The following is a 23,130-nucleotide window of genomic DNA, read 5'->3' as shown; positions in this document are numbered from 1 at the left end:
AACTCTCAACCATTCTCCTGTTTATACTCCTTTAACTCTTAACCCTACTCATGTTTCCACTCCTTTAACTCTCCACCCTACTCCTGTTTATACTCCTTTAACTCTCAACCCTACTCCTGTTTCCACTCCTTTAACTTTCAACCCTACTCCTGTTTCTTAAGTACCTTCTCCATATATCTCACTCCTCCGCTGTTCTGTAGTTTGTCCTTTGTGGGCACCCATACTTGTTTCTAACATGCGCAGAGTTCAGTAAACATGTGGAAAAGATAGATGGCTTGGGGGCAGTTTTTAGACACCTGGATGAGAAACGTTCCCTAAGTAAACTGCCTGTTACTCAGGCCCAGAAACTCGGATATGCATAGAAATGGTAGATTTGGATAGAACACACTCTAAGTTTCCAAAACTGTTAAAATAATGTCTCTGAGTATAACAGAACTGATATGGCAGGCAAAAACCTGAGGAAAATTTATCCAGGAGGTGGGATTTTTTTGATGTGGGTAGTTTTCAATTGAATGCCTATTGAGTTTCTAATGGGTTAGGACCCAGATTGCAGTTCCTATGGCTACCACTAGATGTCAACAGTCTTTAGACTTTGTTTCAGGCTTGTTTTCATACACTTAACCTGCCAGGCAGAGGCACATGCTGATGGGGGTGGCATTGTCAGATGGTTCATTTCCCCATAGAACCAGGCCTCCATTCCAAATTATACAGTCATCGAAATCTGAACTAGGCATGCTCTCCAAAGATGATAGCAGTCAAAGACCTCGTGGCGCAATGGTAGCGCGTCTGACTCCAGATCAGAAGGTTGCGTGTTCAACTCACGTCGAGGTCATGGTTTTTATGTGTGCAATCTCTGCCCTCTTTACTCAGTGAATCAGCACAAGTACCAATGTGGCTTTACAGTACTAATCTCGCACGGAAACGAACAAACCAATGCTGCTTTTGATGAAAATCGTCTCTCACAAAAACCTGGCACACTGCAAAATCCTAAATGAAATCATGTGAGTGTCAGTCTTCGAACAGGTAGTTTAATGTATGCTTGGGGGCAGTTTTTAGACACCTGGATGAGAAACGTTCCCTAAGTAAACTGCCTGTTACTCAGGCCCAGAAACTCGGATATGCATAGAAATGGTAGATTTGGATAGAACACACTCTAAAGTTTCCAAAACTGTTAAAATAATGTCTCTGAGTATAACAGAACTGATATGGCAGGCAAAAACCTGAGGAAAATTTATCCAGGAGGTGGGATTTTTTTGATGTGGGTAGTTTTCAATTGAATGCCTATTGAGTTTCTAATGGGTTAGGACCCAGATTGCAGTTCCTATGGCTACCACTAGATGTCAACAGTCTTTAGACTTTGTTTCAGGCTTGTTTTCATACACTTAACCTGCCAGGCAGAGGCACATGCTGATGGGGGTGGCATTGTCAGATGGTTCATTTCCCCATAGAACCAGGCCTCCATTCCAAATTATACAGTCATCGAAATCTGAACTAGGCATGCTCTCCAAAGATGATAGCAGTCAAAGACCTCGTGGCGCAATGGTAGCGCGTCTGACTCCAGATCAGAAGGTTGCGTGTTCAACTCACGTCGAGGTCATGGTTTTTATGTGTGCAATCTCTGCCCTCTTTACTCAGTGAATCAGCACAAGTACCAATGTGGCTTTACAGTACTAATCTCGCACGGAAACGAACAAACCAATGCTGTTTTTGATGAAAATCGTCTCTCACAAAAACCTGGCACACTGCAAAATCCTAAATGAAATCATGTGAGTGTCAGTCTTCGAACAGGTAGTTTAATGTATGCTTGGGGGCAGTTTTTAGACACCTGGATGAGAAACGTTCCCTAAGTAAACTGCCTGTTACTCAGGCCCAGAAACTCGGATATGCATAGAAATGGTAGATTTGGATAGAACACACTCTAAAGTTTCCAAAACTGTTAAAATAATGTCTCTGAGTATAACAGAACTGATATGGCAGGCAAAAACCTGAGGAAAATTTATCCAGGAGGTGGGATTTTTTTGATGTGGGTAGTTTTCAATTGAATGCCTATTGAGTTTCTAATGGGTTAGGACCCAGATTGCAGTTCCTATGGCTACCACTAGATGTCAACAGTCTTTAGACTTTGTTTCAGGCTTGTTTTCATACACTTAACCTGCCAGGCAGAGGCACATGCTGATGGGGGTGGCATTGTCAGATGGTTCATTTCCCCATAGAACCAGGCCTCCATTCCAAATTATACAGTCATCAAAATCTGAACTAGGCATGCTCTCCAAAGATGATAGCAGTCAAAGACCTCGTGGCGCAATGGTAGCGCGTCTGACTCCAGATCAGAAGGTTGCGTGTTCAACTCACGTCGAGGTCATGGTTTTTATGTGTGCAATCTCTGCCCTCTTTACTCAGTGAATCAGCACAAGTACCAATGTGGCTTTACAGTACTAATCTCGCACGGAAACGAACAAACCAATGCTGCTTTTGATGAAAATCGTCTCTCACAAAAACCTGGCACACTGCAAAATCCTAAATGAAATCATGTGAGTGTCAGTCTTCGAACAGGTAGTTTAATGTATGCTTGGGGGCAGTTTTTAGACACCTGGATGAGAAACGTTCCCTAAGTAAACTGCCTGTTACTCAGGCCCAGAAACTCGGATATGCATAGAAATGGTAGATTTGGATAGAACACACTCTAAAGTTTCCAAAACTGTTAAAATAATGTCTCTGAGTATAACAGAACTGATATGGCAGGCAAAAACCTGAGGAAAATTTATCCAGGAGGTGGGATTTTTTTGATGTGGGTAGTTTTCAATTGAATGCCTATTGAGTTTCTAATGGGTTAGGACCCAGATTGCAGTTCCTATGGCTACCACTAGATGTCAACAGTCTTTAGACTTTGTTTCAGGCTTGTTTTCATACACTTAACCTGCCAGGCAGAGGCACATGCTGATGGGGGTGGCATTGTCAGATGGTTCATTTCCCCATAGAACCAGGCCTCCATTCCAAATTATACAGTCATCAAAATCTGAACTAGGCATGCTCTCCAAAGATGATAGCAGTCAAAGACCTCGTGGCGCAATGGTAGCGCGTCTGACTCCAGATCAGAAGGTTGCGTGTTCAACTCACGTCGAGGTCATGGTTTTTATGTGTGCAATCTCTGCCCTCTTTACTCAGTGAATCAGCACAAGTACCAATGTGGCTTTACAGTACTAATCTCGCACGGAAACGAACAAACCAATGCTGCTTTTGATGAAAATCGTCTCTCACAAAAACCTGGCACACTGCAAAATCCTAAATGAAATCATGTGAGTGTCAGTCTTCGAACAGGTAGTTTAATGTATGCTTGGGGGCAGTTTTTAGACACCTGGATGAGAAACGTTCCCTAAGTAAACTGCCTGTTACTCAGGCCCAGAAACTCGGATATGCATATAAATGGTAGATTTGGATAGAACACACTCTAAAGTTTCCAAAACTGTTAAAATAATGTCTCTGAGTATAACAGAACTGATATGGCAGGCAAAAACCTGAGGAAAATTTATCCAGGAGGTGGGATTTTTTTGATGTGGGTAGTTTTCAATTGAATGCCTATTGAGTTTCTAATGGGTTAGGACCCAGATTGCAGTTCCTATGGCTACCACTAGATGTCAACAGTCTTTAGACTTTGTTTCAGGCTTGTTTTCATACACTTAACCTGCCAGGCAGAGGCACATGCTGATGGGGGTGGCATTGTCAGATGGTTCATTTCCCCATAGAACCAGGCCTCCATTCCAAATTATACAGTCATCGAAATCTGAACTAGGCATGCTCTCCAAAGATGATAGCAGTCAAAGACCTCGTGGCGCAATGGTAGCGCGTCTGACTCCAGATCAGAAGGTTGCGTGTTCAACTCACGTCGAGGTCATGGTTTTTATGTGTGCAATCTCTGCCCTCTTTACTCAGTGAATCAGCACAAGTACCAATGTGGCTTTACAGTACTAATCTCGCACGGAAACGAACAAACCAATGCTGCTTTTGATGAAAATCGTCTCTCACAAAAACCTGGCACACTGCAAAATCCTAAATGAAATCATGTGAGTGTCAGTCTTCGAACAGGTAGTTTAATGTATGCTTGGGGGCAGTTTTTAGACACCTGGATGAGAAACGTTCCCTAAGTAAACTGCCTGTTACTCAGGCCCAGAAACTCGGATATGCATATAAATGGTAGATTTGGATAGAACACACTCTAAAGTTTCCAAAACTGTTAAAATAATGTCTCTGAGTATAACAGAACTGATATGGCAGGCAAAAACCTGAGGAAAATTTATCCAGGAGGTGGGATTTTTTTGATGTGGGTAGTTTTCAATTGAATGCCTATTGAGTTTCTAATGGGTTAGGACCCAGATTGCAGTTCCTATGGCTACCACTAGATGTCAACAGTCTTTAGACTTTGTTTCAGGCTTGTTTTCATACACTTAACCTGCCAGGCAGAGGCACATGCTGATGGGGGTGGCATTGTCAGATGGTTCATTTCCCCATAGAACCAGGCCTCCATTCCAAATTATACAGTCATCGAAATCTGAACTAGGCATGCTCTCCAAAGATGATAGCAGTCAAAGACCTCGTGGCGCAATGGTAGCGCGTCTGACTCCAGATCAGAAGGTTGCGTGTTCAACTCACGTCGAGGTCATGGTTTTTATGTGTGCAATCTCTGCCCTCTTTACTCAGTGAATCAGCACAAGTACCAATGTGGCTTTACAGTACTAATCTCGCACGGAAACGAACAAACCAATGCTGCTTTTGATGAAAATTGTCTCTCACAAAAACCTGGCACACTGCAAAATCCTAAATGAAATCATGTGAGTGTCAGTCTTCGAACAGGTAGTTTAATGTATGCTTGGGGGCAGTTTTTAGACACCTGGATGAGAAACGTTCCCTAAGTAAACTGCCTGTTACTCAGGCCCAGAAACTCGGATATGCATAGAAATGGTAGATTTGGATAGAACACACTCTAAAGTTTCCAAAACTGTTAAAATAATGTCTCTGAGTATAACAGAACTGATATGGCAGGCAAAAACCTGAGGAAAATTTATCCAGGAGGTGGGATTTTTTTGATGTGGGTAGTTTTCAATTGAATGCCTATTGAGTTTCTAATGGGTTAGGACCCAGATTGCAGTTCCTATGGCTACCACTAGATGTCAACAGTCTTTAGACTTTGTTTCAGGCTTGTTTTCATACACTTAACCTGCCAGGCAGAGGCACATGCTGATGGGGGTGGCATTGTCAGATGGTTCATTTCCCCATAGAACCAGGCCTCCATTCCAAATTATACAGTCATCAAAATCTGAACTAGGCATGCTCTCCAAAGATGATAGCAGTCAAAGACCTCGTGGCGCAATGGTAGCGCGTCTGACTCCAGATCAGAAGGTTGCGTGTTCAACTCACGTCGAGGTCATGGTTTTTATGTGTGCAATCTCTGCCCTCTTTACTCAGTGAATCAGCACAAGTACCAATGTGGCTTTACAGTACTAATCTCGCACGGAAACGAACAAACCAATGCTGCTTTTGATGAAAATCGTCTCTCACAAAAACCTGGCACACTGCAAAATCCTAAATGAAATCATGTGAGTGTCAGTCTTCGAACAGGTAGTTTAATGTATGCTTGGGGGCAGTTTTTAGACACCTGGATGAGAAACGTTCCCTAAGTAAACTGCCTGTTACTCAGGCCCAGAAACTCGGATATGCATAGAAATGGTAGATTTGGATAGAACACACTCTAAAGTTTCCAAAACTGTTAAAATAATGTCTCTGAGTATAACAGAACTGATATGGCAGGCAAAAACCTGAGGAAAATTTATCCAGGAGGTGGGATTTTTTTGATGTGGGTAGTTTTCAATTGAATGCCTATTGAGTTTCTAATGGGTTAGGACCCAGATTGCAGTTCCTATGGCTACCACTAGATGTCAACAGTCTTTAGACTTTGTTTCAGGCTTGTTTTCATACACTTAACCTGCCAGGCAGAGGCACATGCTGATGGGGGTGGCATTGTCAGATGGTTCATTTCCCCATAGAACCAGGCCTCCATTCCAAATTATACAGTCATCGAAATCTGAACTAGGCATGCTCTCCAAAGATGATAGCAGTCAAAGACCTCGTGGCGCAATGGTAGCGCGTCTGACTCCAGATCAGAAGGTTGCGTGTTCAACTCACGTCGAGGTCATGGTTTTTATGTGTGCAATCTCTGCCCTCTTTACTCAGTGAATCAGCACAAGTACCAATGTGGCTTTACAGTACTAATCTCGCACGGAAACGAACAAACCAATGCTGCTTTTGATGAAAATCGTCTCTCACAAAAACCTGGCACACTGCAAAATCCTAAATGAAATCATGTGAGTGTCAGTCTTCGAACAGGTAGTTTAATGTATGCTTGGGGGCAGTTTTTAGACACCTGGATGAGAAACGTTCCCTAAGTAAACTGCCTGTTACTCAGGCCCAGAAACTCGGATATGCATAGAAATGGTAGATTTGGATAGAACACACTCTAAAGTTTCCAAAACTGTTAAAATAATGTCTCTGAGTATAACAGAACTGATATGGCAGGCAAAAACCTGAGGAAAATTTATCCAGGAGGTGGGATTTTTTTGATGTGGGTAGTTTTCAATTGAATGCCTATTGAGTTTCTAATGGGTTAGGACCCAGATTGCAGTTCCTATGGCTACCACTAGATGTCAACAGTCTTTAGACTTTGTTTCAGGCTTGTTTTCATACACTTAACCTGCCAGGCAGAGGCACATGCTGATGGGGGTGGCATTGTCAGATGGTTCATTTCCCCATAGAACCAGGCCTCCATTCCAAATTATACAGTCATCGAAATCTGAACTAGGCATGCTCTCCAAAGATGATAGCAGTCAAAGACCTCGTGGCGCAATGGTAGCGCGTCTGACTCCAGATCAGAAGGTTGCGTGTTCAACTCACGTCGAGGTCATGGTTTTTATGTGTGCAATCTCTGCCCTCTTTACTCAGTGAATCAGCACAAGTACCAATGTGGCTTTACAGTACTAATCTCGCACGGAAACGAACAAACCAATGCTGCTTTTGATGAAAATCGTCTCTCACAAAAACCTGGCACACTGCAAAATCCTAAATGAAATCATGTGAGTGTCAGTCTTCGAACAGGTAGTTTAATGTATGCTTGGGGGCAGTTTTTAGACACCTGGATGAGAAACGTTCCCTAAGTAAACTGCCTGTTACTCAGGCCCAGAAACTCGGATATGCATAGAAATGGTAGATTTGGATAGAACACACTCTAAAGTTTCCAAAACTGTTAAAATAATGTCTCTGAGTATAACAGAACTGATATGGCAGGCAAAAACCTGAGGAAAATTTATCCAGGAGGTGGGATTTTTTGATGTGGGTAGTTTTCAATTGAATGCCTATTGAGTTTCTAATGGGTTAGGACCCAGATTGCAGTTCCTATGGCTACCACTAGATGTCAACAGTCTTTAGACTTTGTTTCAGGCTTGTTTTCATACACTTAACCTGCCAGGCAGAGGCACATGCTGATGGGGGTGGCATTGTCAGATGGTTCATTTTCCCCTAGAACCAGGCCTCCATTCCAAATTATACAGTCATCGAAATCTGAACTAGGCATGCTCTCCAAAGATGATAGCAGTCAAAGACCTCGTGGCGCAATGGTAGCGCGTCTGACTCCAGATCAGAAGGTTGCGTGTTCAACTCACGTCGAGGTCATGGTTTTTATGTGTGCAATCTCTGCCCTCTTTACTCAGTGAATCAGCACAAGTACCAATGTGGCTTTACAGTACTAATCTCGCACGGAAACGAACAAACCAATGCTGCTTTTGATGAAAATCGTCTCTCACAAAAACCTGGCACACTGCAAAATCCTAAATGAAATCATGTGAGTGTCAGTCTTCGAACAGGTAGTTTAATGTATGCTTGGGGGCAGTTTTTAGACACCTGGATGAGAAACGTTCCCTAAGTAAACTGCCTGTTACTCAGGCCCAGAAACTCGGATATGCATAGAAATGGTAGATTTGGATAGAACACACTCTAAAGTTTCCAAAACTGTTAAAATAATGTCTCTGAGTATAACAGAACTGATATGGCAGGCAAAAACCTGAGGAAAATTTATCCAGGAGGTGGGATTTTTTTGATGTGGGTAGTTTTCAATTGAATGCCTATTGAGTTTCTAATGGGTTAGGACCCAGATTGCAGTTCCTATGGCTACCACTAGATGTCAACAGTCTTTAGACTTTGTTTCAGGCTTGTTTTCATACACTTAACCTGCCAGGCAGAGGCACATGCTGATGGGGGTGGCATTGTCAGATGGTTCATTTCCCCATAGAACCAGGCCTCCATTCCAAATTATACAGTCATCGAAATCTGAACTAGGCATGCTCTCCAAAGATGATAGCAGTCAAAGACCTCGTGGCGCAATGGTAGCGCGTCTGACTCCAGATCAGAAGGTTGCGTGTTCAACTCACGTCGAGGTCATGGTTTTTATGTGTGCAATCTCTGCCCTCTTTACTCAGTGAATCAGCACAAGTACCAATGTGGCTTTACAGTACTAATCTCGCACGGAAACGAACAAACCAATGCTGCTTTTGATGAAAATCGTCTCTCACAAAAACCTGGCACACTGCAAAATCCTAAATGAAATCATGTGAGTGTCAGTCTTCGAACAGGTAGTTTAATGTATGCTTGGGGGCAGTTTTTAGACACCTGGATGAGAAACGTTCCCTAAGTAAACTGCCTGTTACTCAGGCCCAGAAACTCGGATATGCATATAAATGGTAGATTTGGATAGAACACACTCTAAAGTTTCCAAAACTGTTAAAATAATGTCTCTGAGTATAACAGAACTGATATGGCAGGCAAAAACCTGAGGAAAATTTATCCAGGAGGTGGGATTTTTTTGATGTGGGTAGTTTTCAATTGAATGCCTATTGAGTTTCTAATGGGTTAGGACCCAGATTGCAGTTCCTATGGCTACCACTAGATGTCAACAGTCTTTAGACTTTGTTTCAGGCTTGTTTTCATACACTTAACCTGCCAGGCAGAGGCACATGCTGATGGGGGTGGCATTGTCAGATGGTTCATTTCCCCATAGAACCAGGCCTCCATTCCAAATTATACAGTCATCGAAATCTGAACTAGGCATGCTCTCCAAAGATGATAGCAGTCAAAGACCTCGTGGCGCAATGGTAGCGCGTCTGACTCCAGATCAGAAGGTTGCGTGTTCAACTCACGTCGAGGTCATGGTTTTTATGTGTGCAATCTCTGCCCTCTTTACTCAGTGAATCAGCACAAGTACCAATGTGGCTTTACAGTACTAATCTCGCACGGAAACGAACAAACCAATGCTGCTTTTGATGAAAATCGTCTCTCACAAAAACCTGGCACACTGCAAAATCCTAAATGAAATCATGTGAGTGTCAGTCTTCGAACAGGTAGTTTAATGTATGCTTGGGGGCAGTTTTTAGACACCTGGATGAGAAACGTTCCCTAAGTAAACTGCCTGTTACTCAGGCCCAGAAACTCGGATATGCATATAAATGGTAGATTTGGATAGAACACACTCTAAAGTTTCCAAAACTGTTAAAATAATGTCTCTGAGTATAACAGAACTGATATGGCAGGCAAAAACCTGAGGAAAATTTATCCAGGAGGTGGGATTTTTTTGATGTGGGTAGTTTTCAATTGAATGCCTATTGAGTTTCTAATGGGTTAGGACCCAGATTGCAGTTCCTATGGCTACCACTAGATGTCAACAGTCTTTAGACTTTGTTTCAGGCTTGTTTTCATACACTTAACCTGCCAGGCAGAGGCACATGCTGATGGGGGTGGCATTGTCAGATGGTTCATTTCCCCATAGAACCAGGCCTCCATTCCAAATTATACAGTCATCGAAATCTGAACTAGGCATGCTCTCCAAAGATGATAGCAGTCAAAGACCTCGTGGCGCAATGGTAGCGCGTCTGACTCCAGATCAGAAGGTTGCGTGTTCAACTCACGTCGAGGTCATGGTTTTTATGTGTGCAATCTCTGCCCTCTTTACTCAGTGAATCAGCACAAGTACCAATGTGGCTTTACAGTACTAATCTCGCACGGAAACGAACAAACCAATGCTGCTTTTGATGAAAATCGTCTCTCACAAAAACCTGGCACACTGCAAAATCCTAAATGAAATCATGTGAGTGTCAGTCTTCGAACAGGTAGTTTAATGTATGCTTGGGGGCAGTTTTTAGACACCTGGATGAGAAACGTTCCCTAAGTAAACTGCCTGTTACTCAGGCCCAGAAACTCGGATATGCATATAAATGGTAGATTTGGATAGAACACACTCTAAAGTTTCCAAAACTGTTAAAATAATGTCTCTGAGTATAACAGAACTGATATGGCAGGCAAAAACCTGAGGAAAATTTATCCAGGAGGTGGGATTTTTTTGATGTGGGTAGTTTTCAATTGAATGCCTATTGAGTTTCTAATGGGTTAGGACCCAGATTGCAGTTCCTATGGCTACCACTAGATGTCAACAGTCTTTAGACTTTGTTTCAGGCTTGTTTTCATACACTTAACCTGCCAGGCAGAGGCACATGCTGATGGGGGTGGCATTGTCAGATGGTTCATTTCCCCATAGAACCAGGCCTCCATTCCAAATTATACAGTCATCGAAATCTGAACTAGGCATGCTCTCCAAAGATGATAGCAGTCAAAGACCTCGTGGCGCAATGGTAGCGCGTCTGACTCCAGATCAGAAGGTTGCGTGTTCAACTCACGTCGAGGTCATGGTTTTTATGTGTGCAATCTCTGCCCTCTTTACTCAGTGAATCAGCACAAGTACCAATGTGGCTTTACAGTACTAATCTCGCACGGAAACGAACAAACCAATGCTGCTTTTGATGAAAATCGTCTCTCACAAAAACCTGGCACACTGCAAAATCCTAAATGAAATCATGTGAGTGTCAGTCTTCGAACAGGTAGTTTAATGTATGCTTGGGGGCAGTTTTTAGACACCTGGATGAGAAACGTTCCCTAAGTAAACTGCCTGTTACTCAGGCCCAGAAACTCGGATATGCATATAAATGGTAGATTTGGATAGAACACACTCTAAAGTTTCCAAAACTGTTAAAATAATGTCTCTGAGTATAACAGAACTGATATGGCAGGCAAAAACCTGAGGAAAATTTATCCAGGAGGTGGGATTTTTTTGATGTGGGTAGTTTTCAATTGAATGCCTATTGAGTTTCTAATGGGTTAGGACCCAGATTGCAGTTCCTATGGCTACCACTAGATGTCAACAGTCTTTAGACTTTGTTTCAGGCTTGTTTTCATACACTTAACCTGCCAGGCAGAGGCACATGCTGATGGGGGTGGCATTGTCAGATGGTTCATTTCCCCATAGAACCAGGCCTCCATTCCAAATTATACAGTCATCGAAATCTGAACTAGGCATGCTCTCCAAAGATGATAGCAGTCAAAGACCTCGTGGCGCAATGGTAGCGCGTCTGACTCCAGATCAGAAGGTTGCGTGTTCAACTCACGTCGAGGTCATGGTTTTTATGTGTGCAATCTCTGCCCTCTTTACTCAGTGAATCAGCACAAGTACCAATGTGGCTTTACAGTACTAATCTCGCACGGAAACGAACAAACCAATGCTGCTTTTGATGAAAATCGTCTCTCACAAAAACCTGGCACACTGCAAAATCCTAAATGAAATCATGTGAGTGTCAGTCTTCGAACAGGTAGTTTAATGTATGCTTGGGGGCAGTTTTTAGACACCTGGATGAGAAACGTTCCCTAAGTAAACTGCCTGTTACTCAGGCCCAGAAACTCGGATATGCATATAAATGGTAGATTTGGATAGAACACACTCTAAAGTTTCCAAAACTGTTAAAATAATGTCTCTGAGTATAACAGAACTGATATGGCAGGCAAAAACCTGAGGAAAATTTATCCAGGAGGTGGGATTTTTTGATGTGGGTAGTTTTCAATTGAATGCCTATTGAGTTTCTAATGGGTTAGGACCCAGATTGCAGTTCCTATGGCTACCACTAGATGTCAACAGTCTTTAGACTTTGTTTCAGGCTTGTTTTCATACACTTAACCTGCCAGGCAGAGGCACATGCTGATGGGGGTGGCATTGTCAGATGGTTCATTTCCCCATAGAACCAGGCCTCCATTCCAAATTATACAGTCATCGAAATCTGAACTAGGCATGCTCTCCAAAGATGATAGCAGTCAAAGACCTCGTGGCGCAATGGTAGCGCGTCTGACTCCAGATCAGAAGGTTGCGTGTTCAACTCACGTCGAGGTCATGGTTTTTATGTGTGCAATCTCTGCCCTCTTTACTCAGTGAATCAGCACAAGTACCAATGTGGCTTTACAGTACTAATCTCGCACGGAAACGAACAAACCAATGCTGCTTTTGATGAAAATCGTCTCTCACAAAAACCTGGCACACTGCAAAATCCTAAATGAAATCATGTGAGTGTCAGTCTTCGAACAGGTAGTTTAATGTATGCTTGGGGGCAGTTTTTAGACACCTGGATGAGAAACGTTCCCTAAGTAAACTGCCTGTTACTCAGGCCCAGAAACTCGGATATGCATATAAATGGTAGATTTGGATAGAACACACTCTAAAGTTTCCAAAACTGTTAAAATAATGTCTCTGAGTATAACAGAACTGATATGGCAGGCAAAAACCTGAGGAAAATTTATCCAGGAGGTGGGATTTTTTTGATGTGGGTAGTTTTCAATTGAATGCCTATTGAGTTTCTAATGGGTTAGGACCCAGATTGCAGTTCCTATGGCTACCACTAGATGTCAACAGTCTTTAGACTTTGTTTCAGGCTTGTTTTCAACACTTAACCTGCCAGGCAGAGGCACATGCTGATGGGGGTGGCATTGTCAGATGGTTCATTTCCCCATAGAACCAGGCCTCCATTCCAAATTATACAGTCATCGAAATCTGAACTAGGCATGCTCTCCAAAGATGATAGCAGTCAAAGACCTCGTGGCGCAATGGTAGCGCGTCTGACTCCAGATCAGAAGGTTGCGTGTTCAACTCACGTCGAGGTCATGGTTTTTATGTGTGCAATCTCTGCCCTCTTTACTCAGTGAATCAGCACAAGTACCAATGTGGCTTTACAGTACTAATCTCGCACGGAAACGAACAAACCAATGCTGCTTTTGATGAAAATCGTCTCTCACACAAAAACCTGGCACACTGCAAAATCCTAAATGAAATCATGTGAGTGTCAGTCTTCGAACAGGTAGTTTAATGTATGCTTGGGGGCAGTTTTTAGACACCTGGATGAGAAACGTTCCCTAAGTAAACTGCCTGTTACTCAGGCCCAGAAACTCGGATATGCATATAAATGGTAGATTTGGATAGAACACACTCTAAAGTTTCCAAAACTGTTAAAATAATGTCTCTGAGTATAACAGAACTGATATGGCAGGCAAAAACCTGAGGAAAATTTATCCAGGAGGTGGGATTTTTTTGATGTGGGTAGTTTTCAATTGAATGCCTATTGAGTTTCTAATGGGTTAGGACCCAGATTGCAGTTCCTATGGCTACCACTAGATGTCAACAGTCTTTAGACTTTGTTTCAGGCTTGTTTTCATACACTTAACCTGCCAGGCAGAGGCACATGCTGATGGGGGTGGCATTGTCAGATGGTTCATTTCCCCATAGAACCAGGCCTCCATTCCAAATTATACAGTCATCGAAATCTGAACTAGGCATGCTCTCCAAAGATGATAGCAGTCAAAGACCTCGTGGCGCAATGGTAGCGCGTCTGACTCCAGATCAGAAGGTTGCGTGTTCAACTCACGTCGAGGTCATGGTTTTTATGTGTGCAATCTCTGCCCTCTTTACTCAGTGAATCAGCACAAGTACCAATGTGGCTTTACAGTACTAATCTCGCACGGAAACGAACAAACCAATGCTGCTTTTGATGAAAATCGTCTCTCACAAAAACCTGGCACACTGCAAAATCCTAAATGAAATCATGTGAGTGTCAGTCTTCGAACAGGTAGTTTAATGTATGCTTGGGGGCAGTTTTTAGACACCTGGATGAGAAACGTTCCCTAAGTAAACTGCCTGTTACTCAGGCCCAGAAACTCGGATATGCATATAAATGGTAGATTTGGATAGAACACACTCTAAAGTTTCCAAAACTGTTAAAATAATGTCTCTGAGTATAACAGAACTGATATGGCAGGCAAAAACCTGAGGAAAATTTATCCAGGAGGTGGGATTTTTTTGATGTGGGTAGTTTTCAATTGAATGCCTATTGAGTTTCTAATGGGTTAGGACCCAGATTGCAGTTCCTATGGCTACCACTAGATGTCAACAGTCTTTAGACTTTGTTTCAGGCTTGTTTTCATACACTTAACCTGCCAGGCAGAGGCACATGCTGATGGGGGTGGCATTGTCAGATGGTTCATTTCCCCATAGAACCAGGCCTCCATTCCAAATTATACAGTCATCGAAATCTGAACTAGGCATGCTCTCCAAAGATGATAGCAGTCAAAGACCTCGTGGCGCAATGGTAGCGCGTCTGACTCCAGATCAGAAGGTTGCGTGTTCAACTCACGTCGAGGTCATGGTTTTTATGTGTGCAATCTCTGCCCTCTTTACTCAGTGAATCAGCACAAGTACCAATGTGGCTTTACAGTACTAATCTCGCACGGAAACGAACAAACCAATGCTGCTTTTGATGAAAATCGTCTCTCACAAAAACCTGGCACACTGCAAAATCCTAAATGAAATCATGTGAGTGTCAGTCTTCGAACAGGTAGTTTAATGTATGCTTGGGGGCAGTTTTTAGACACCTGGATGAGAAACGTTCCCTAATAAACTGCCTGTTACTCAGGCCCAGAAACTCGGATATGCATAGAAATGGTAGATTTGGATAGAACACACTCTAAAGTTTCCAAAACTGTTAAAATAATGTCTCTGAGTATAACAGAACTGATATGGCAGGCAAAAACCTGAGGAAAATTTATCCAGGAGGTGGGATTTTTTTGATGTGGGTAGTTTTCAATTGAATGCCTATTGAGTTTCTAATGGGTTAGGACCCAGATTGCAGTTCCTATGGCTACCACTAGATGTCAACAGTCTTTAGACTTTGTTTCAGGCTTGTTTTCATACACTTAACCTGCCAGGCAGAGGCACATGCTGATGGGGGTGGCATTGTCAGATGGTTCATTTCCCCATAGAACCAGGCCTCCATTCCAAATTATACAGTCATCAAAATCTGAACTAGGCATGCTCTCCAAAGATGATAGCAGTCAAAGACCTCGTGGCGCAATGGTAGCGCGTCTGACTCCAGATCAGAAGGTTGCGTGTTCAACTCACGTCGAGGTCATGGTTTTTATGTGTGCAATCTCTGCCCTCTTTACTCAGTGAATCAGCACAAGTACCAATGTGGCTTTACAGTACTAATCTCGCACGGAAACGAACAAACCAATGCTGCTTTTGATGAAAATCGTCTCTCACAAAAACCTGGCACACTGCAAAATCCTAAATGAAATCATGTGAGTGTCAGTCTTCGAACAGGTAGTTTAATGTATGCTTGGGGGCAGTTTTTAGACACCTGGATGAGAAACGTTCCCTAAGTAAACTGCCTGTTACTCAGGCCCAGAAACTCGGATATGCATATAAATGGTAGATTTGGATAGAACACACTCTAAAGTTTCCAAAACTGTTAAAATAATGTCTCTGAGTATAACAGAACTGATATGGCAGGCAAAAACCTGAGGAAAATTTATCCAGGAGGTGGGATTTTTTTGATGTGGGTAGTTTTCAATTGAATGCCTATTGAGTTTCTAATGGGTTAGGACCCAGATTGCAGTTCCTATGGCTACCACTAGATGTCAACAGTCTTTAGACTTTGTTTCAGGCTTGTTTTCATACACTTAACCTGCCAGGCAGAGGCACATGCTGATGGGGGTGGCATTGTCAGATGGTTCATTTCCCCATAGAACCAGGCCTCCATTCCAAATTATACAGTCATCAAAATCTGAACTAGGCATGCTCTCCAAAGATGATAGCGGTCAAAGACCTCGTGGCGCAATGGTAGCGCGTCTGACTCCAGATCAGAAGGTTGCGTGTTCAACTCACGTCGAGGTCATGGTTTTTATGTGTGCAATCTCTGCCCTCTTTACTCAGTGAATCAGCACAAGTACCAATGTGGCTTTACAGTACTAATCTCGCACGGAAACGAACAAACCAATGCTGCTTTTGATGAAAATTGTCTCTCACAAAAACCTGGCACACTGCAAAATCCTAAATGAAATCATGTGAGTGTCAGTCTTCGAACAGGTAGTTTAATGTATGCTTGGGGCAGTTTTTAGACACCTGGATGAGAAACGTTCCCTAAGTAAACTGCCTGTTACTCAGGCCCAGAAACTCGGATATGCATAGAAATGGTAGATTTGGATAGAACACACTCTAAAGTTTCCAAAACTGTTAAAATAATGTCTCTGAGTATAACAGAACTGATATGGCAGGCAAAAACCTGAGGAAAATTTATCCAGGAGGTGGGATTTTTTTGATGTGGGTAGTTTTCAATTGAATGCCTATTGAGTTTCTAATGGGTTAGGACCCAGATCGCAGTTCCTATGGCTACCACTAGATGTCAACAGTCTTTAGACTTTGTTTCAGGCTTGTTTTCATACACTTAACCTGCCAGGCAGAGGCACATGCTGATGGGGGTGGCATTGTCAGATGGTTCATTTCCCCATAGAACCAGGCCTCCATTCCAAATTATACAGTCATCAAAATCTGAACTAGGCATGCTCTCCAAAGATGATAGCAGTCAAAGACCTCGTGGCGCAATGGTAGCGCGTCTGACTCCAGATCAGAAGGTTGCGTGTTCAACTCACGTCGAGGTCATGGTTTTTATGTGTGCAATCTCTGCCCTCTTTACTCAGTGAATCAGCACAAGTACCAATGTGGCTTTACAGTACTAATCTCGCACGGAAACGAACAAACCAATGCTGCTTTTGATGAAAATCGTCTCTCACAAAAACCTGGCACACTGCAAAATCCTAAATGAAATCATGTGAGTGTCAGTCTTCGAACAGGTAGTTTAATGTATGCTTGGGGGCAGTTTTTAGACACCTGGATGAGAAACGTTCCCTAAGTAAACTGCCTGTTACTCAGGCCCAGAAACTCGGATATGCATATAAATGGTAGATTTGGATAGAACACACTCTAAAGTTTCCAAAACTGTTAAAATAATGTCTCTGAGTATAACAGAACTGATATGGCAGGCAAAAACCTGAGGAAAATTTATCCAGGAGGTGGGATTTTTTTGATGTGGGTAGTTTTCAATTGAATGCCTATTGAGTTTCTAATGGGTTAGGACCCAGATCGCAGTTCCTATGGCTACCACTAGATGTCAACAGTCTTTAGACTTTGTTTCAGGCTTGTTTTCATACACTTAACCTGCCAGGCAGAGGCACATGCTGATGGGGGTGGCATTGTCAGATGGTTCATTTCCCCATAGAACCAGGCCTCCATTCCAAATTATACAGTCATCAAAATCTGAACTAGGCATGCTCTCCAAAGATGATAGCAGTCAAAGACCTCGTGGCGCAATGGTAGCGCGTCTGACTCCAGATCAGAAGGTTGCGTGTTCAACTCACGTCGAGGTCATGGTTTTTATGTGTGCAATCTCTGCCCTCTTTACTCAGTGAATCAGCACAAGTACCAATGTGGCTTTACAGTACTAATCTCGCACGGAAACGAACAAACCAATGCTGCTTTTGATGAAAATTGTCTCTCACAAAAACCTGGCACACTGCAAAATCCTAAATGAAATCATGTGAGTGTCAGTCTTCGAACAGGTAGTTTAATGTATGCTTGGGGGCAGTTTTTAGACACCTGGATGAGAAACGTTCCCTAAGTAAACTGCCTGTTACTCAGGCCCAGAAACTCGGATATGCATAGAAATGGTAGATTTGGATAGAACACACTCTAAAGTTTCCAAAACTGTTAAAATAATGTCTCTGAGTATAACAGAACTGATATGGCAGGCAAAAACCTGAGGAAAATTTATCCAGGAGGTGGGATTTTTTTGATGTGGGTAGTTTTCAATTGAATGCCTATTGAGTTTCTAATGGGTTAGGACCCAGATTGCAGTTCCTATGGCTACCACTAGATGTCAACAGTCTTTAGACTTTGTTTCAGGCTTGTTTTCATACACTTAACCTGCCAGGCAGAGGCACATGCTGATGGGGGTGGCATTGTCAGATGGTTCATTTCCCCATAGAACCAGGCCTCCATTCCAAATTATACAGTCATCGAAATCTGAACTAGGCATGCTCTCCAAAGATGATAGCAGTCAAAGACCTCGTGGCGCAATGGTAGCGCGTCTGACTCCAGATCAGAAGGTTGCGTGTTCAACTCACGTCGAGGTCATGGTTTTTATGTGTGCAATCTCTGCCCTCTTTACTCAGTGAATCAGCACAAGTACCAATGTGGCTTTACAGTACTAATCTCGCACGGAAACGAACAAACCAATGCTGCTTTTGATGAAAATCGTCTCTCACAAAAACCTGGCACACTGCAAAATCCTAAATGAAATCATGTGAGTGTCAGTCTTCGAACAGGTAGTTTAATGTATGCTTGGGGGCAGTTTTTAGACACCTGGATGAGAAACGTTCCCTAAGTAAACTGCCTGTTACTCAGGCCCAGAAACTCGGATATGCATATAAATGGTAGATTTGGATAGAACACACTCTAAAGTTTCCAAAACTGTTAAAATAATGTCTCTGAGTATAACAGAACTGATATGGCAGGCAAAAACCTGAGGAAAATTTATCCAGGAGGTGGGATTTTTTTGATGTGGGTAGTTTTCAATTGAATGCCTATTGAGTTTCTAATGGGTTAGGACCCAGATCGCAGTTCCTATGGCTACCACTAGATGTCAACAGTCTTTAGACTTTGTTTCAGGCTTGTTTTCATACACTTAACCTGCCAGGCAGAGGCACATGCTGATGGGGGTGGCATTGTCAGATGGTTCATTTCCCCATAGAACCAGGCCTCCATTCCAAATTATACAGTCATCGAAATCTGAACTAGGCATGCTCTCCAAAGATGATAGCAGTCAAAGACCTCGTGGCGCAATGGTAGCGCGTCTGACTCCAGATCAGAAGGTTGCGTGTTCAACTCACGTCGAGGTCATGGTTTTTATGTGTGCAATCTCTGCCCTCTTTACTCAGTGAATCAGCACAAGTACCAATGTGGCTTTACAGTACTAATCTCGCACGGAAACGAACAAACCAATGCTGCTTTTGATGAAAATCGTCTCTCACAAAAACCTGGCACACTGCAAAATCCTAAATGAAATCATGTGAGTGTCAGTCTTCGAACAGGTAGTTTAATGTATGCTTGGGGGCAGTTTTTAGACACCTGGATGAGAAACGTTCCCTAAGTAAACTGCCTGTTACTCAGGCCCAGAAACTCGGATATGCATAGAAATGGTAGATTTGGATAGAACACACTCTAAAGTTTCCAAAACTGTTAAAATAATGTCTCTGAGTATAACAGAACTGATATGGCAGGCAAAAACCTGAGGAAAATTTATCCAGGAGGTGGGATTTTTTTGATGTGGGTAGTTTTCAATTGAATGCCTATTGAGTTTCTAATGGGTTAGGACCCAGATGCAGTTCCTATGGCTACCACTAGATGTCAACAGTCTTTAGACTTTGTTTCAGGCTTGTTTTCATACACTTAACCTGCCAGGCAGAGGCACATGCTGATGGGGGTGGCATTGTCAGATGGTTCATTTCCCCATAGAACCAGGCCTCCATTCCAAATTATACAGTCATCGAAATCTGAACTAGGCATGCTCTCCAAAGATGATAGCAGTCAAAGACCTCGTGGCGCAATGGTAGCGCGTCTGACTCCAGATCAGAAGGTTGCGTGTTCAACTCACGTCGAGGTCATGGTTTTTATGTGTGCAATCTCTGCCCTCTTTACTCAGTGAATCAGCACAAGTACCAATGTGGCTTTACAGTACTAATCTCGCACGGAAACGAACAAACCAATGCTGCTTTTGATGAAAATCGTCTCTCACAAAAACCTGGCACACTGCAAAATCCTAAATGAAATCATGTGAGTGTCAGTCTTCGAACAGGTAGTTTAATGTATGCTTGGGGGCAGTTTTTAGACACCTGGATGAGAAACGTTCCCTAAGTAAACTGCCTGTTACTCAGGCCCAGAAACTCGGATATGCATAGAAATGGTAGATTTGGATAGAACACACTCTAAAGTTTCCAAAACTGTTAAAATAATGTCTCTGAGTATAACAGAACTGATATGGCAGGCAAAAACCTGAGGAAAATTTATCCAGGAGGTGGGATTTTTTTGATGTGGGTAGTTTTCAATTGAATGCCTATTGAGTTTCTAATGGGTTAGGACCCAGATTGCAGTTCCTATGGCTACCACTAGATGTCAACAGTCTTTAGACTTTGTTTCAGGCTTGTTTTCATACACTTAACCTGCCAGGCAGAGGCACATGCTGATGGGGGTGGCATTGTCAGATGGTTCATTTCCCCATAGAACCAGGCCTCCATTCCAAATTATACAGTCATCGAAATCTGAACTAGGCATGCTCTCCAAAGATGATAGCAGTCAAAGACCTCGTGGCGCAATGGTAGCGCGTCTGACTCCAGATCAGAAGGTTGCGTGTTCAACTCACGTCGAGGTCATGGTTTTTATGTGTGCAATCTCTGCCCTCTTTACTCAGTGAATCAGCACAAGTACCAATGTGGCTTTACAGTACTAATCTCGCACGGAAACGAACAAACCAATGCTGCTTTTGATGAAAATTGTCTCTCACAAAACCTGGCACACTGCAAAATCCTAAATGAAATCATGTGAGTGTCAGTCTTCGAACAGGTAGTTTAATGTATGCTTGGGGGCAGTTTTTAGACACCTGGATGAGAAACGTTCCCTAAGTAAACTGCCTGTTACTCAGGCCCAGAAACTCGGATATGCATATAAATGGTAGATTTGGATAGAACACACTCTAAAGTTTCCAAAACTGTTAAAATAATGTCTCTGAGTATAACAGAACTGATATGGCAGGCAAAAACCTGAGGAAAATTTATCCAGGAGGTGGGATTTTTTTGATGTGGGTAGTTTTCAATTGAATGCCTATTGAGTTTCTAATGGGTTAGGACCCAGATTGCAGTTCCTATGGCTACCACTAGATGTCAACAGTCTTTAGACTTTGTTTCAGGCTTGTTTTCATACACTTAACCTGCCAGGCAGAGGCACATGCTGATGGGGGTGGCATTGTCAGATGGTTCATTTCCCCATAGAACCAGGCCTCCATTCCAAATTATACAGTCATCGAAATCTGAACTAGGCATGCTCTCCAAAGATGATAGCAGTCAAAGACCTCGTGGCGCAATGGTAGCGCGTCTGACTCCAGATCAGAAGGTTGCGTGTTCAACTCACGTCGAGGTCATGGTTTTTATGTGTGCAATCTCTGCCCTCTTTACTCAGTGAATCAGCACAAGTACCAATGTGGCTTTACAGTACTAATCTCGCACGGAAACGAACAAACCAATGCTGCTTTTGATGAAAATTGTCTCTCACAAAAACCTGGCACACTGCAAAATCCTAAATGAAATCATGTGAGTGTCAGTCTTCGAACAGGTAGTTTAATGTATGCTTGGGGGCAGTTTTTAGACACCTGGATGAGAAACGTTCCCTAAGTAAACTGCCTGTTACTCAGGCCCAGAAACTCGGATATGCATATAAATGGTAGATTTGGATAGAACACACTCTAAAGTTTCCAAAACTGTTAAAATAATGTCTCTGAGTATAACAGAACATATGGCAGGCAAAAACCTGAGGAAAATTTATCCAGGAGGTGGGATTTTTTTGATGTGGGTAGTTTTCAATTGAATGCCTATTGAGTTTCTAATGGGTTAGGACCCAGATCGCAGTTCCTATGGCTACCACTAGATGTCAACAGTCTTTAGACTTTGTTTCAGGCTTGTTTTCATACACTTAACCTGCCAGGCAGAGGCACATGCTGATGGGGGTGGCATTGTCAGATGGTTCATTTCCCCATAGAACCAGGCCTCCATTCCAAATTATACAGTCATCGAAATCTGAACTAGGCATGCTCTCCAAAGATGATAGCAGTCAAAGACCTCGTGGCGCAATGGTAGCGCGTCTGACTCCAGATCAGAAGGTTGCGTGTTCAACTCACGTCGAGGTCATGGTTTTTATGTGTGCAATCTCTGCCCTCTTTACTCAGTGAATCAGCACAAGTACCAATGTGGCTTTACAGTACTAATCTCGCACGGAAACGAACAAACCAATGCTGCTTTTGATGAAAATTGTCTCTCACAAAAACCTGGCACACTGCAAAATCCTAAATGAAATCATGTGAGTGTCAGTCTTCGAACAGGTAGTTTAATGTATGCTTGGGGGCAGTTTTTAGACACCTGGATGAGAAACGTTCCCTAAGTAAACTGCCTGTTACTCAGGCCCAGAAACTCGGATATGCATATAAATGGTAGATTTGGATAGAACACACTCTAAAGTTTCCAAAACTGTTAAAATAATGTCTCTGAGTATAACAGAACTGATATGGCAGGCAAAAACCTGAGGAAAATTTATCCAGGAGGTGGGATTTTTTTGATGTGGGTAGTTTTCAATTGAATGCCTATTGAGTTTCTAATGGGTTAGGACCCAGATTGCAGTTCCTATGGCTACCACTAGATGTCAACAGTCTTTAGACTTTGTTTCAGGCTTGTTTTCATACACTTAACCTGCCAGGCAGAGGCACATGCTGATGGGGGTGGCATTGTCAGATGGTTCATTTCCCCATAGAACCAGGCCTCCATTCCAAATTATACAGTCATCAAAATCTGAACTAGGCATGCTCTCCAAAGATGATAGCGGTCAAAGACCTCGTGGCGCAATGGTAGCGCGTCTGACTCCAGATCAGAAGGTTGCGTGTTCAACTCACGTCGAGGTCATGGTTTTTATGTGTGCAATCTCTGCCCTCTTTACTCAGTGAATCAGCACAAGTACCAATGTGGCTTTACAGTACTAATCTCGCACGGAAACGAACAAACCAATGCTGTTTTTGATGAAAA

The 23,130-nt window shown here is 42.8% G+C and overlaps 30 non-coding genes across 30 annotated transcripts; all 30 read left to right on the top strand.

Moving 5' to 3' along the window:
• Positions 1–760: 760 nt before the first annotated feature.
• Positions 761–832, top strand: trnaw-cca (transfer RNA tryptophan (anticodon CCA)). The gene has a single exon. It is a non-coding gene; the product is annotated as a tRNA-Trp (tRNA).
• Positions 833–1,525: 693 nt separating this feature from the next.
• On the top strand, positions 1,526–1,597 carry trnaw-cca (transfer RNA tryptophan (anticodon CCA)). The gene has a single exon. It is a non-coding gene; the product is annotated as a tRNA-Trp (tRNA).
• A 693-nt stretch (positions 1,598–2,290) lies between these two features.
• On the top strand, positions 2,291–2,362 carry trnaw-cca (transfer RNA tryptophan (anticodon CCA)). The gene has a single exon. It is a non-coding gene; the product is annotated as a tRNA-Trp (tRNA).
• A 693-nt stretch (positions 2,363–3,055) lies between these two features.
• trnaw-cca (transfer RNA tryptophan (anticodon CCA)) lies at positions 3,056–3,127 on the top strand. The gene has a single exon. It is a non-coding gene; the product is annotated as a tRNA-Trp (tRNA).
• Positions 3,128–3,820: 693 nt separating this feature from the next.
• Positions 3,821–3,892, top strand: trnaw-cca (transfer RNA tryptophan (anticodon CCA)). Its single transcript has one exon. It is a non-coding gene; the product is annotated as a tRNA-Trp (tRNA).
• A 693-nt stretch (positions 3,893–4,585) lies between these two features.
• Positions 4,586–4,657, top strand: trnaw-cca (transfer RNA tryptophan (anticodon CCA)). The gene has a single exon. It is a non-coding gene; the product is annotated as a tRNA-Trp (tRNA).
• Positions 4,658–5,350: 693 nt separating this feature from the next.
• On the top strand, positions 5,351–5,422 carry trnaw-cca (transfer RNA tryptophan (anticodon CCA)). The gene has a single exon. It is a non-coding gene; the product is annotated as a tRNA-Trp (tRNA).
• Positions 5,423–6,115: 693 nt separating this feature from the next.
• On the top strand, positions 6,116–6,187 carry trnaw-cca (transfer RNA tryptophan (anticodon CCA)). The gene has a single exon. It is a non-coding gene; the product is annotated as a tRNA-Trp (tRNA).
• A 693-nt stretch (positions 6,188–6,880) lies between these two features.
• Positions 6,881–6,952, top strand: trnaw-cca (transfer RNA tryptophan (anticodon CCA)). The gene has a single exon. It is a non-coding gene; the product is annotated as a tRNA-Trp (tRNA).
• Positions 6,953–7,644: 692 nt separating this feature from the next.
• trnaw-cca (transfer RNA tryptophan (anticodon CCA)) lies at positions 7,645–7,716 on the top strand. Its single transcript has one exon. It is a non-coding gene; the product is annotated as a tRNA-Trp (tRNA).
• Positions 7,717–8,409: 693 nt separating this feature from the next.
• trnaw-cca (transfer RNA tryptophan (anticodon CCA)) lies at positions 8,410–8,481 on the top strand. Its single transcript has one exon. It is a non-coding gene; the product is annotated as a tRNA-Trp (tRNA).
• Positions 8,482–9,174: 693 nt separating this feature from the next.
• trnaw-cca (transfer RNA tryptophan (anticodon CCA)) lies at positions 9,175–9,246 on the top strand. Its single transcript has one exon. It is a non-coding gene; the product is annotated as a tRNA-Trp (tRNA).
• A 693-nt stretch (positions 9,247–9,939) lies between these two features.
• trnaw-cca (transfer RNA tryptophan (anticodon CCA)) lies at positions 9,940–10,011 on the top strand. The gene has a single exon. It is a non-coding gene; the product is annotated as a tRNA-Trp (tRNA).
• A 693-nt stretch (positions 10,012–10,704) lies between these two features.
• Positions 10,705–10,776, top strand: trnaw-cca (transfer RNA tryptophan (anticodon CCA)). The gene has a single exon. It is a non-coding gene; the product is annotated as a tRNA-Trp (tRNA).
• A 693-nt stretch (positions 10,777–11,469) lies between these two features.
• trnaw-cca (transfer RNA tryptophan (anticodon CCA)) lies at positions 11,470–11,541 on the top strand. Its single transcript has one exon. It is a non-coding gene; the product is annotated as a tRNA-Trp (tRNA).
• A 692-nt stretch (positions 11,542–12,233) lies between these two features.
• Positions 12,234–12,305, top strand: trnaw-cca (transfer RNA tryptophan (anticodon CCA)). The gene has a single exon. It is a non-coding gene; the product is annotated as a tRNA-Trp (tRNA).
• Positions 12,306–12,997: 692 nt separating this feature from the next.
• trnaw-cca (transfer RNA tryptophan (anticodon CCA)) lies at positions 12,998–13,069 on the top strand. Its single transcript has one exon. It is a non-coding gene; the product is annotated as a tRNA-Trp (tRNA).
• A 695-nt stretch (positions 13,070–13,764) lies between these two features.
• Positions 13,765–13,836, top strand: trnaw-cca (transfer RNA tryptophan (anticodon CCA)). Its single transcript has one exon. It is a non-coding gene; the product is annotated as a tRNA-Trp (tRNA).
• Positions 13,837–14,529: 693 nt separating this feature from the next.
• Positions 14,530–14,601, top strand: trnaw-cca (transfer RNA tryptophan (anticodon CCA)). Its single transcript has one exon. It is a non-coding gene; the product is annotated as a tRNA-Trp (tRNA).
• A 692-nt stretch (positions 14,602–15,293) lies between these two features.
• On the top strand, positions 15,294–15,365 carry trnaw-cca (transfer RNA tryptophan (anticodon CCA)). The gene has a single exon. It is a non-coding gene; the product is annotated as a tRNA-Trp (tRNA).
• Positions 15,366–16,058: 693 nt separating this feature from the next.
• Positions 16,059–16,130, top strand: trnaw-cca (transfer RNA tryptophan (anticodon CCA)). Its single transcript has one exon. It is a non-coding gene; the product is annotated as a tRNA-Trp (tRNA).
• A 692-nt stretch (positions 16,131–16,822) lies between these two features.
• On the top strand, positions 16,823–16,894 carry trnaw-cca (transfer RNA tryptophan (anticodon CCA)). Its single transcript has one exon. It is a non-coding gene; the product is annotated as a tRNA-Trp (tRNA).
• A 693-nt stretch (positions 16,895–17,587) lies between these two features.
• On the top strand, positions 17,588–17,659 carry trnaw-cca (transfer RNA tryptophan (anticodon CCA)). Its single transcript has one exon. It is a non-coding gene; the product is annotated as a tRNA-Trp (tRNA).
• Positions 17,660–18,352: 693 nt separating this feature from the next.
• On the top strand, positions 18,353–18,424 carry trnaw-cca (transfer RNA tryptophan (anticodon CCA)). Its single transcript has one exon. It is a non-coding gene; the product is annotated as a tRNA-Trp (tRNA).
• Positions 18,425–19,117: 693 nt separating this feature from the next.
• Positions 19,118–19,189, top strand: trnaw-cca (transfer RNA tryptophan (anticodon CCA)). Its single transcript has one exon. It is a non-coding gene; the product is annotated as a tRNA-Trp (tRNA).
• A 692-nt stretch (positions 19,190–19,881) lies between these two features.
• trnaw-cca (transfer RNA tryptophan (anticodon CCA)) lies at positions 19,882–19,953 on the top strand. The gene has a single exon. It is a non-coding gene; the product is annotated as a tRNA-Trp (tRNA).
• Positions 19,954–20,646: 693 nt separating this feature from the next.
• On the top strand, positions 20,647–20,718 carry trnaw-cca (transfer RNA tryptophan (anticodon CCA)). The gene has a single exon. It is a non-coding gene; the product is annotated as a tRNA-Trp (tRNA).
• A 692-nt stretch (positions 20,719–21,410) lies between these two features.
• Positions 21,411–21,482, top strand: trnaw-cca (transfer RNA tryptophan (anticodon CCA)). The gene has a single exon. It is a non-coding gene; the product is annotated as a tRNA-Trp (tRNA).
• A 691-nt stretch (positions 21,483–22,173) lies between these two features.
• trnaw-cca (transfer RNA tryptophan (anticodon CCA)) lies at positions 22,174–22,245 on the top strand. Its single transcript has one exon. It is a non-coding gene; the product is annotated as a tRNA-Trp (tRNA).
• Positions 22,246–22,938: 693 nt separating this feature from the next.
• trnaw-cca (transfer RNA tryptophan (anticodon CCA)) lies at positions 22,939–23,010 on the top strand. Its single transcript has one exon. It is a non-coding gene; the product is annotated as a tRNA-Trp (tRNA).
• Positions 23,011–23,130: the final 120 nt, after the last annotated feature.

This window comes from Oncorhynchus nerka, linkage group LG20, assembly GCF_034236695.1.
Source record: "Oncorhynchus nerka isolate Pitt River linkage group LG20, Oner_Uvic_2.0, whole genome shotgun sequence".
Classification (NCBI taxonomy): Eukaryota; Metazoa; Chordata; class Actinopteri; order Salmoniformes; family Salmonidae; genus Oncorhynchus; species Oncorhynchus nerka.
This window is presented reverse-complemented; position numbering and strand designations above follow the sequence as displayed.